We start from the raw sequence: 12,891 nt of genomic DNA, 5'->3' as shown, positions 1-12,891 counted from the left end.
GCAGATCATGAAGCTGTCTTTTCCATATTCTGCCATCTGGAAGCTTGTAATATCACACACCTCCATTCCTTTTGGTTAGGAGACCCAATAACACTTCACTGCCATCTGTTATTTTGGGACTCTTCATGACTATTCCATGATCCTGTCAGAGTGCCGCTTTGCTGTTATTGTTTATTATGGGGGATGAACAGCTAGCTCTGACATTGCTATGTGCGTAGCTGCACATCCTGTGGTATCTGAGACATCTCCTGCCTCCAGAGCCTCTTGTTAGAGGAACACAGGAGCTCATAAATGGGGTGTGCAAAAGTAAAATGAAATGCAATCCTTTGTAGTAAATGATGTGTGAATTTGATGATACATGTTCCACTCATCCATGATTATTAAAAGTTGGAAAGAGGTAGCTGTGAAGGCCTCTTTGTCCAACCCTAGGACATGGAAGAGAAATATCACATTACATTTTTTTAATATAGGTTGTGTTAAAAAAAAAAACCAGTACTTAACAGCAGATATGATGATTTTGCCAAAGCCCTCTTTGAACAAGTGAAGTTCTGCTCAAAATTATGATTAAATTCCTTCTAGCTAAAAAAAACAACTCAAGAAGATATGCATTTAAGTATCTTGAGTGTGCAAAACAGGTAAAAGTACAAAGAGGGTTTAGTAGTTCATATGAATCTCTTCATAGAAGAAACACTGTTGCCATAACAACAGCATGTTAGAAGGATGGAGGGGAAATGACAGAACCACATAACTTTAATAATGAAAAAGATCTAGTGTCAGGTCTTCTCTATTATATGCTACAGCTCATTTACCACAGCTAAATAAGCACAGACTGTATGCAGTACATTTCAAACCAGCAAGCATCTATTTTTCTTTGCTACTCTACCTTTATCATATCTAAATACTTCAGGAAGCATTAGTTATTACAGTACCCTCGTGAAGGAAGTGTCTTTATCACTGCTATTTGGCATTAGGGTAAGTCAATCAGCACCAATTAACCTGCCTGAAGTCATATTAGAAACCTGCCACAGAATCAGAACCATATTCCAGACTGACACAATCATACATGACCTTACCTTCAGGAGGTCTCTCTTCCCACCAGTGCTAAACAGATGCTCACCCCCTTCCCCAAGACTCGGGAAAGGTCAGACACGGATATTTTGGTAACAGAGAAAGTGCTGTACTGAATAGCTGGTGTAGTGAGCATTAAGGATTCCCTCCTGCATTTGTTCTAATTACAAAACAGGCTCCCCAGGTTCCACTAAAAACAGCAAAAAGATTTCCTCATTTGCACAAGCTGTACTTATGTGGAAGGAAATGCCTGGAAAGGGATCTCTCTTTAAAGGGACAATGGTCTCCAGAACAATTTGCAGAGCCTAAATTTATCCTCTGCATAACATCGCCTGGAAGAATTGCCCCTCAGGACAAGGGTTGTTGATCTACTGTAAATGTCATCTTTTTATCTTCTTCCTTCTCCTCCTTTTTTTGTATTCCTCTGGAGGCTGAATTACTGTAGTTCTTTACTTTCCCAGAGTTCTTAAATGCTATTATTATTCCTTGGGTGCATCTGACTCAGAGCCCTACAACCTGCTTCCTGACAGGTTTCAACCTAGCCTTCCTGACATGGGACAAAATCTTATAAAGGCTTTCTAATTGATTTTAAGAGTTTTACATGTTGCATGGAAGGCTGCTTTTTAGCCATGAGTTTATCAGTCATCTTCCCTCAAACATGTTTAGGATGTCACAAAGATCTTTATAAGCTCTTCACTAGGCTTCTGTTGAATATTCCTTTTTATGGCCATAAAAGCTTTACCTTCTGCACATCTGTCTTGTGGTCACAAAACTAGCCCCCAGATGGTGTTTAAGTCAACTCCATCGTGCATTTCTAGTGTTTTACCTATAACACACTACTGTGCTGCTGCTTTACAGCACCCTTAGAGAGAAGTATTAGTGACATGGCATGTAGCACTCAGTTGCATGTCTGGTCACGTTCCCTGCTCCCCTTGGTTAGAGCTATGGGCAGTCCAGGTTCAAATCCCTGCTCTTCCTCAGGAGGTTTGACACCATGTCTCCCATCTCTTAGCATACAGACCACCCTGCAAGGTCTTACAGGTGGTGAGGGAGACCACAGACCTTTGCTAGGAAGACTTCAGTTGTGGCCCCTCACTCCAAAAAAATATTCTGTGTGACCACCTACCCTCCCCTGGAACACAAGTTCAGCTCTCTTAAGAACAAATCCCCAGACCTGCCTCTTGACTAACACAGAATCAGTAGAGCAGTGCCAAGAATCACTGCTCCTAGGTTCATTTACAGGAGGACGCCATTCCCTGAGCCTCCCCTCCTGCACAACAGGCAAGGGGAACTCCACAAAATACAATGGCCCTTCACTGTATTCAGCTCACCCTACTCACATGCTCCATTACTGCAATGAAAAACTCATACTGCAGTGTGAAGGAGATAACCTGACAAAACCAGCTGACAAATACTGTGTTCTGAACTGGCATTGGCCTTCAAATTCTAGCCCTGATTTCAGATAATTAAAGCAAGTATTTTGTCTCAGAAAAAAACTTTCTTGACTTGGAAGAAATTCTACCAAAGAGAAAACAATTGCTGAATGCTTTCTTCTGTAAATAGCAGCAAGGCATTAGCCTCTTAATTTCCTATGTCGCTTACTTGGTGGATCAACTCACTCTCCACAGGGCTAGGCTCTAACATTATTTTACTAGTTACATTTCCTCAAAATACAGGAGTGCTAAATCCTCTGTTTTTCCTTTGGTGAGATCAGTTGGAATCGCTAAGGGTAGGTAAAACCATCCAATCTCTTTGAAAATCTAGGTGACCCAAATACTTTTGTGATTTTGGTTTTTTTGTTTTTTTTTTTTCATTGGCCAAGACTCACTCAGGGTCACAGAACAATTTATTGTCAGAGATAGCATGGTTTCCTTTCTCCAGACCCCTGATCTAAAGATTTTAAAGTACCAGCTTCAATACTTCGTTACCTCTAATACGGAGGTACTTCTTTAGCCACCTGTTCTTCTTCCATGTGAAATTTGTCCTGCTCTAGTTTTCTTAGCTGTTGCTACTACACTTGAACTTGCATCATCTGCATTCCTTTTTTGTTTTTCTTAAGGATGACAAATACCAAACATCTGCAGCAGGGCAGGTGTAATGCTGCACCCAGGTTTTGCATGTGTCTAGATTTTGAGTTAATGACATTTGAGAACTAAGGTGCTTCCTCAAAATTACGCTCTGCCTGGGATACTTAGGAAAAAGGAATAACCTACATATTGCTTCAGCATCTTTATTTAAATGTATTTGTCAGTGTGCAAAAGTAAACAAGTTGCACTGGGGAGACAGATGTTTGTGCAGTGAAATGGTCTGTTTCAAATCCGTTTCAGCAGGAGTCCAAGCCACAGGAGCAGCAAACTGTTTATCCCTTCTTCCTATTTCTTATGCAGCATCATACTGGAAAAACACTCATACATTGGCCAGTAACATCCCCCCTGGATCTTGGGTACAGCATGTTCCCTCTGCAGAGAACACCCTTCTCCTGACCCTGATGAATGATTACAGAGTAGCTCCTATTCAGCTCTAACTTTCCTGCACTGCATCATTACACTGGAACACAATAAAACTGCCTCTTCCATCATCCACAACTCTTAGCAACCTCCACCCTGATATAAACTAGTTGTTTTCTGCTTCCTCTATTAAAGAACCTCTCTGCATTTCACAATGGTAGCACACTAGCAACTTTATTCTCCTCGGCAGATTCACTTTTACATAATAAACTTATCTTTCCCCAGACAGTGAAAATCTTGGCGTTAAATATCTGATCTTGCAAGCTTTGTACTTTTCCAGAACAGTTATCTAACCTTGTTTAAAGCAGCAGTGACTGAAGTTCCATCTGAACCCCTATCACACTCCAGAACAATTAAGTCAACACATGCTAATTACAGTTTTGTGCCCTGACTGCCATGAATCCATCTAAAATACTAGCTTTCTGGAAGATTTTTTACAATGACATAACACACAATGTATAAAGGAGACTAAACACCATTTATTATACAGAAACAGTGAGCAAGTATAACTTTTTCAAAGTCTTCCCAAGGGCAACCCATAAATAGTATGACGCCTATTAAAGGAATACATGGGTCCTAAATTTCTGCACACACTCTCCAAATTTACATCCACAGCCCCACTTTTTAATATAAATTCAACTAGAAGATTTTGTAACAGTTTTCACATAGATCACAGAAGGGTGCCAACAAACTAAACTATCTCAGTCACCACACCTCCCTCATTTACACCTACTCTGAGCTGGGAGAACTTTAAGACTTGCATATCAGAGCTTATTGTAAATGTTAGTCACCAAACTGCTCTGCTCCAGAGCCTTTGCTCTGAGTCTTTAAAAATCAGTGGATTCCAGTCTCTTGTTTTCCCTGTATCTTTAAATGAAATGAGCTAACTGCAGAAGGCAATAAGGAAGCACACAAGGTCACAATAAACCAAAAGGGAACTATATGAAACTAGTTTGAAACTATTGCTGTTATCATTAGCAGTATTTGAAAGCAGCATTAGCATGAAGCAAACAGTAATTAGATACATCCTTTCCTTATCCTGCCGAGAGGCTGACTGCCTCCAGCATGATAAATGAAAGGCAAGAGATCTCCATTTCATAAACACAGGGAGCAGAGACCAAGAAATACATTTCAAAATGAGTGATCCTCTGTGAAAATTGTAAAGATTTCTAGGTCCAGCACACTAACAAGATCTGCATCCAACAGCCACAGGTTGTCCTGGAATTCCAGCTCTCAGGGTCCAATTCTTCTCTCAGATTCCCAATTTTTGTTTTCTCTATAAGTCTTTAAAAGGGGGACTTTGAAGGCTTAGTAAACGTAGAAAGTAAGGTAGGATCACAAACTTAATCATGTTTTCAGCCTGACTTTTTTTCAACTGTATCAGGTTAAAATGAAGGAGGCATGCCACACAAAATTAGAACGGTGCAAGTGCTATTCCAGCTTTGTAGATAGAAATACTGATTTGGTCACTTTGATATTTTCTTTAATGGAAAGAGAAGAAAGAACAAGACCTAAATGTCAAGAAGAAAAAGTGATCAATCATTTAAAAGGATTCAAAGACAAATTCAGGAAAGCAAAATACAAAGATAGCATTCAGTACTAGAGTAAACTAATCCTAGATGAAATGAGAGACTTCTCAGGTACATTTACATGCCTGAACCCAAGACATCAGTTCATAAATACAGATCACTTTCTAGCACCTACAAAATTAACAAAATAGGAGCTGAGGATCTGACCAAAGAGCTATAGGTATAATACTAATCACTTGCAGTTTACTGTATGTGTCCTGTGGGACACACAATGTGAACTCATGTCCCTGTCTCTTCCCTCTGAGATGGGGCACAGGTCCTCTCTGCCCAGCTCTATGCCACACTGACATGCCCTGTCACAAGGCCCAGACATCTCCAGGAGGGGTGTTTATGACTTGTAATCCACCCAGAGGCTACTTACCTCAGCTTCCAGTGCCTTCTTACATCCCCCCCCCCCACGTGTCCCATGTCCCACAGTTGCAAAACAAAAAATAAAACTAAAGCATCTGCACAGATTGGGAAAGAATTTTAAGATTTTTGGCAAATAAGCTAGCACTTGGGTTGTGAGGAGGAATCTTGCCATGCAAACCCTCCTTGACTGCAGGGGCACATAAGGAGATGCCAGATGCCTCTTCTTCAGCTACGTAGCTATTTGAGATATTGTGCTCATTCTTTGATTATCTTAAAGAGCTTTTTATGGAGGATTTTCTCATCAGTTTGGATCACAAACGTTGTTGGTCTGATCTTTTTGTACTTGTTAAAAAAAAAATAATCTGTATTATTTTACAGATGGGTAAATCAAGGCACAAAAGGGAACTTGAGTCCAGAGTTGAATACAGATTCCCTGTCCCATGAGGCTCAGTCATGCTTTCTTCCTCAGCAGGGATCAGAGCAGGCCTGACAAGGCACCACATTTGTTCCCTCTCACAACAAACCATGAAAGCTTAGGCAGATATTGATTAGATACCAAACTTTGGGCCAGCTCCTCAGCTGCTGTGATGAAAGCAGCCCTATATGGACATTGCTGACTTCCTGCAGGCACAGCCCCAGGGACCTCTGAGGCACTTCTGCATCACAGATTTGAGATATGAGCTTGACTTCACAAGAGGTAAGCATCCAACATACCTCTGCACACACAAAGGAAAGGCAGTGGTTTCCATGGCAACACTCATCTTAAGAGCTTTCAATTAATTCACCCTGCTCCTCTCTGCCCTGTATCCCAGGCATGCATCCTTCCCTGTGCTCATCAGCACGCTCACAAAGTGAGTACTTTGACATGCAGTGGCTTTCTGCCTTCCTTCTGCTTGCAGAATTCCCATGGGTACCTGGGAGGGCAGAGAGGCCTTTGGGGACATGCCTGAATTTTTCAGACACAATGAACAATTAGATGACGAAAGCCCCAGCAGGCCTCAGAGGATGGGCATATTTTAACTGTGAGCAGTTTCAACTTCAAATGCAATTCACAATGCAAGAACACAAGAACACAAGGGTCTTAACATCCAGGCTAAAGTCCCACTGATACAGCAAAACTCAAAGCAAGATACAATTACTGCTTTGACAATGTAAAAGCATATATCTATGTGCCATTTTTTCACTCATAATAGCACCTAAATTCTCATTTCTTGTTTCCTGTATTAGTAGGCAGTGCCAGCCATGCAAAAGAAGGGTAAATAGGAAAACCCTCCGGTGCCTATTTTTATGTAAAGTACCTGAAGCTATCATACATACTGCATGGTTCTACATGTAGGTCTCTGTGGACAGGCTGAAGAGGACTGAGACCTACCCTGAGGTCCAACATGCATGGAGTAGCTCCTGGGTCATGCCACCTTTTGCAAGTTACTGATAGGACACACAATTACCCTGGTTCCAAAAATGAGCTGGAGAGGAAAAGAGTCGGTCCTCCCCTCCTCTGCAATGCACATTGAGACCTGCTTAAGGAAAAAACTCTAAATCTTATAAAGATGATGCAATCTGTAAACTTAATATTTGTACAGAGCAATGCTTCGCTTTCACATAAAGAGTGCGCATACCCCAAATAAGAATTAATGTCTTATTCACTGTACTCAGAGTTACTGCATTTTATTGCAAGTTACAGTGTATTTCTGAAATTGTCTTTGCTTTGCTGCTACTGAGTTGTAGGCATCAGAGCCCCTTTTCCTCCTATAGCTCTCCTACCTTTAATCCCTCATGCATCTTCTGTTAGAAGTACCTCATGGTCTGCTCCCTCCCCTACTCTCTTGCCCTTATTTCTAGTTATGTGAGGAATAACTGACACTTTTTTCATACATAAAGATACAATACCTATATTTTTAAAGGAAGAAAAGTGCTTTGGGGTGCAGGTGGTAGTCTATGGACTGAAAATGCAGTAATGTTCTGCCCAGTGTGTTTCAGTGACTTGATTACACAGCACAAGGAAATACTATGCAGCGTCCGGCTACCAGCATGATCAGCAGCACCAGAGGCATCTACCACTGCCACCACTCGCCACACTTGTGGGGATACCAGCACTCACAGAACTGCAAAGTCTAGCAAAGCTCATGCATCATGCAGCAACACCCCTGGAGAGAGCACAGCCGTGTTTACAGTGAATTCACTTTCAACTCTGGATTTCCAGTCTTGCAGTGTTGAGCTCTGAATACTGATGCTGTAGTGTGGGAGGTGACTGTCCTATGCACATAAACACATGGTAATAAATACTTGAGACAGAAACCCCATAGTCTAACAAAATGACCAACAGCAAATCACAGCTGAAAGCAAATGTTAATATATTAGTTATTTCTCATAGCAAATCAGTTAGCCAGTTTCTTTTGCGTGTTGAGTTTCGAGCCGATGACTAGCAGTACAAAATATCTCACCCCACATTCTCATAGTACAGGAGATTACAGAGGTTGCGTTAGTCAGTATGGTCAAAGGACACTGAAGACTTGCTTTGTCCCAAAAACTCAACTTCCAAAATAAAAGCAACACATCTTGCAAGCACAAGCTGTTACCTGAGCTGGCATAAAGCTAGGATGCCAGATTTTGGTAGATAATAATCTATGCTTGTAGATAATGCTGAGTAATTTCACAATTAGATACAAGGTGTTGTTTGGGATGGGGAAAATGGGAATCTACTCCCAAATCAGTGTATCAGATGTCAAGGTTACTGAAAATCATTAAAACACCACAACGTAAAAATCTGTGATTTTACTTCTTCCTACTCATCTTATGGCACTGCAGCTCCCATCCAGATTTATCTTTCAGGCAGCATAACTGCAGCTATTCTGGAAAATGTCAAAAACATTTCATATCTCCTTAACTTCAGTAAGAATAATACAGTATTTTCATGCTGTGTCATAGTGACCTGTAGCTTCAATCTTGCAAAAGAAGAACCATAAACGGAAACTTGAATGCCAAAGATGAACTTTGTCTATCATTCACTTTCAAGTAAAAGGAATATTTCTTGCATGCATAAGTTTAAGAGGTCTCGGTTAAGGGCTAGAGAGACAAAATGTCTGATCTATATTTACACCAAAATAAAAAATTGAAACAGAGCAGATGCATACTTACTGAAGAGAGTGTTCAGCTTATTTTGATGCCTCAGTTCTACCTTTTGCTTTTCCAGTTTTACAGTACAATTGAAAATTGAAATGAAAAATGGACAACAAATAGTTTTCATAAATAATGCTAACTATCCTTATTATCTCAAAACCTTTTGAGATTCAAGATACCTCTCTGAAGATACTTACCCACAGAAATTATTTTTTTTCCAGACCACACATCTGCCACAACAAAAAATCTACACACCCTCAACCCCCTCCCACTCACACACAGGTTTGCTAACCAAAAAACCCTGTATGAATATCACAGGCTCTCATATACAGGCACGCTTCAAGTGGTTTACAGGAAAAAGCTGCAGCTTTGCACCACAGAATACACTCCTTCGCTAAGAAGCACCAACTGAATGGGACAGGAATAGGCAGAGACGATGCATCTTGTTACAAAACTTTTAATGGCCTGACACTATATAGAGAGCAGAGCAATGTCCATAAATGCCAGGTTCAGGAAAGACTCAAACACTGTGATTAGCCCCCAGTTTCTGCAGCGTAGCATAAAAGAGAACTACTTACATGCAGTTTCACCACAAACAACTACTTGTAAAATAAGAGCCCCATGTAAGATGTGATATGCATGACAGGGAAGAAACAGCAGCAAGAACAGCATTAACAATCCGTGCAGGTGCAATAACAGTACATTGTGTTACCCTGTTAATTTGATATTTAGGAAGTGTTCTACCAATGCCCAGCACAGACCTTCCCAGAGCAGTATGCACACTACCATGTCAACTTTCTTTCCAAGAACTTGCATTTTCAGAAAATAACTTTACTTCTCACAGCAGCTTGAATGACAATTTGCAGTGTTCTCAATCACTTCCATGTTACAAATCCGCATTGCATTTTGCTAAACTAAGTTACACTGCGTTTGATGACTCTGGCACAAGACCTAATGTCATACTAACACAAGCTTTTTGTATTAGGTCAGATTATCTTGTGGTAAAAATTTGACATAGTCCACACAGTAGGTCAGAACAGGAGCTAAATCAGGTTATATTAGCAATGGACCAAGGTCTAACATTTTTAATGCTAGAACTGAAAGTAACTTAGAGGGCTAAACAAAATCTGTTGCCTCAACTCACTTCATATTCTTGTTTCTGCTAGTTTCTTCTTGTTCCTCCTTACTAGCTTCAGTCTGATGTAATGCTTTCTACAGGAGGGGGAAAAAATTGCAGTCCTTTCAGTTACATTTGACTTTCGCCTCTCTCAGAAATGGCCATAATTGCTAATTATAATTGTGCACATATCAGCATGTTTTCTTAAGAACATTTTCTGTGTAAAGAGGTAAGCTAGCTCCCTACCTCATGTACTCGCCTACACTCCAGCTCCATTATGAAAGCAAACACACATTTTTCAAAACAGTTGACAGAAGTCTTAGGTCCCATTCCCTGGCAGCCACAGTTGGTAAGTTACCAAATCATGCAAGCTTTGCATAGTCTGTTTGCTTTACCGAAAGAAGTTTGTTTTTAATATTAGAGAAGGAAAAAATAAAATTAAAAAGTCTTATGAAATAAATGCAATCCAGAACTACATTATTGGCTCTAGACAGAAAAAAAAAAAAAAAAAAAAAGGAAAAGAGTTTGAGACTACTGTATTTCAGGTTAGAAACGGATTGGTTCATGTCATTTTGACTGTTAACATACAATCTCATGTCAGGTCATTACAGGGCGGAAAAGGGACAAATATCCATTTATGCTTTGCTTCTATTCCCAGTGCAAATTCTGATTATGGTAATGTCTTCCAGATCTAAAGAAGGACAAGACAGTACTTAATGATAAAAAATGGGGGGGGGGGGGGGGGGGGGCGCGGCGGCAACAGACACACAACAGCAAAACAAAACACCACAGAGCCCTCAGTCCCTCAGTGAGAGGAAGAAAGATCCAGAAAGCAAATGCTGAGGGATAAAAATTCAAAAAGCTCCAGTGGTTTGAAGAAATCTAGTGTGCAATAGCATACATATGCAACCACTTTCAATCTAATCCTTTCTTTTCAGTCCAATTTTGCACTTGCATTGAAGGATATAAAAAAATAAGCTGTCATTGGAAAGGGCACTTAGAAATACAGACCTGTGCGCAGTATAGCTAGTGACTTAAAGTATAAGACTTCCCGAGTCAAATCAGAGATGGGAAGATGTATTCCCTTCTACCCCAGAGAGGCAGAGCTCACTGAAGACCAAGGGAGCACAAATTCATTAGTGACCAGGCTGGACATAAAATTGTAATAAGCACACTAGTAGAATATCTGTAGTCATTGACATGTGTCATTTACTTCTGGGCTTCAAATGCATCTTTCCCTTGGGAAATGAATGGCTACATGGGCTGCTGAAGCAAGCAGGAAAGAAGAACATTAACTAAAACAAAAGCCAGGTTCAAATTTTGACCTCCACTTGAAAGTGTTCGCTTATCTGCATGTACCTGAGCTCTCTTACTGACTTACTGGCAAACACTGACTTGTCAGAAGCTATCTTTATTTGCAGCCTTCAAACCCACACCTAGGGGAGTGACTCACAAATCCTTTGGGCCATTTACACCTTCCCCCAACCCTGCAAGTAAGACTGTATTCTTTGAAGCCGCTCCCTCTGAAGCAACAGGAATGGATTGCGTGTGACATGCAGCTTTCAAATACTGTCACTCACCAGGGGTCTGTTGACACAAGGTCAGGCCTTAGGAGCTCTTATTTTCTCTCCCTTGTTTTCTTCTAATACCAAAGACAGATACAAACTAATACTTGCCATGATACCCACTTACCTGGACTTGTCCTTTTCCTCAAACCACTGCTAAGGGAGGGCATTTGAACAGATTCCTAGGGAAGGTGTTAAAATCAGGGTTTACAGCTTGGAAAATGTGAACAGCAGGTCACATTTCTGATCAGAATAGCTAGAAGCTAAGGAGGTATTCTCTCTTGGAAGCTTACATGAAGCACAGCAGTGATTAAGAAACACTTTTGTACTTAACCAACTTTAAAACAGAATTCTGAAAACAAATTTAAAACATTGCAGTCTACAAGCAAGAATGAATTCAGCTGCCCATGAAACTTGGATGATGCACAAACCTAAACTACGTATGTCACTCTGACTTTTAAGAGCAATATTCTCATTTCCAATAATTTTAAGACAAGAGACTTGGCAGACAATGCTGTTTACCAAGTCCTCAAAATACAATATGATGCTGCCTGAATAGAGGAATCCATTTATTCTGCTCATCACAAGGAGATTGGATTGTAGTATTTTTTTATTTGATAAAGCATCCACCACTGCAGAAGTCTGCACCTCTGCTCCATATAAGCTTGTGAAAGATGAGAAATAAATACACAAATGAGAAGTATCTTTGCTTCCAAGCTTCCTTAAGGAACTTTTCTTCATTAAGTGTTTTTAGAGGGCAGAAAAAAAATCTGTTTTTTCCACTGACTCATTTCAGCACAATGGAGACAAGGTTATATGAAAAGAATACATAGACCAGCTAATGGACTTTATTGTACTCCCAATGATGCATTTAAATCCTGATCAAGAAAACATTGTTGAGTCTTCTTTCTCATACTCTTCTCTTCTCAATTTGTTATTGCTCTTCTCAGCATTATAAATAGAGTCACTTGATTGGAATAGGCTGAGAATAAGAATGCCATTATGAGGGATAGGAAGAGAGCAACTTATAGCAGAAAGTGCAGAAAATGGAAGATGGGGCAGGAGGAGACTGACAGTAGGAAAACCATGAAACAAGAATAGGGCAAGGTGCACTGAGCGCTGGACTGATTTCAAACACTGCCTGGGGCAAGTGCAGCCGACACTGCTGGCTGTGTAGGGCAAGCTGGCAGAAAGATACTCTCCCACAGACCAGGGTACTGCAACAGTTATGAGCTCTCTACCAGATCATGAATCAAAAGGCCATACTTGTCCCTACACATCTGGGTACTGAACTCCAGCCGGCACCAACCAGCCTCTTGGACTTGGAAGGCAGCAGCCCAGGATAAGTGTGTGTGTATCCATGGAATTAACCTGGCAGCCTGGGTGGGAAGAAAGGAGGTAGAGAAGGAAAGGGAGGGAAATCCAGTTTATGATATTTCAATAGCTAGAGGATGGCACAATATTCTGTACTTAACTGCTTTCTTTGTAGAAGAAAAGCCATCTGTCAGTTTGCTTGATAGCCTAATTCTTCCCTAATTCAATCCTGTTAAAATCTGTGTTAAAATTCTACTGAA

The sequence above is a fragment of the Falco naumanni genome, chromosome 12, assembly GCF_017639655.2.
Source record: "Falco naumanni isolate bFalNau1 chromosome 12, bFalNau1.pat, whole genome shotgun sequence".
Taxonomy (NCBI): domain Eukaryota; kingdom Metazoa; phylum Chordata; class Aves; order Falconiformes; family Falconidae; genus Falco; species Falco naumanni.
The sequence above is the reverse complement of the archived record's forward strand: the minus strand, read 5'-3'. Positions refer to the sequence as shown.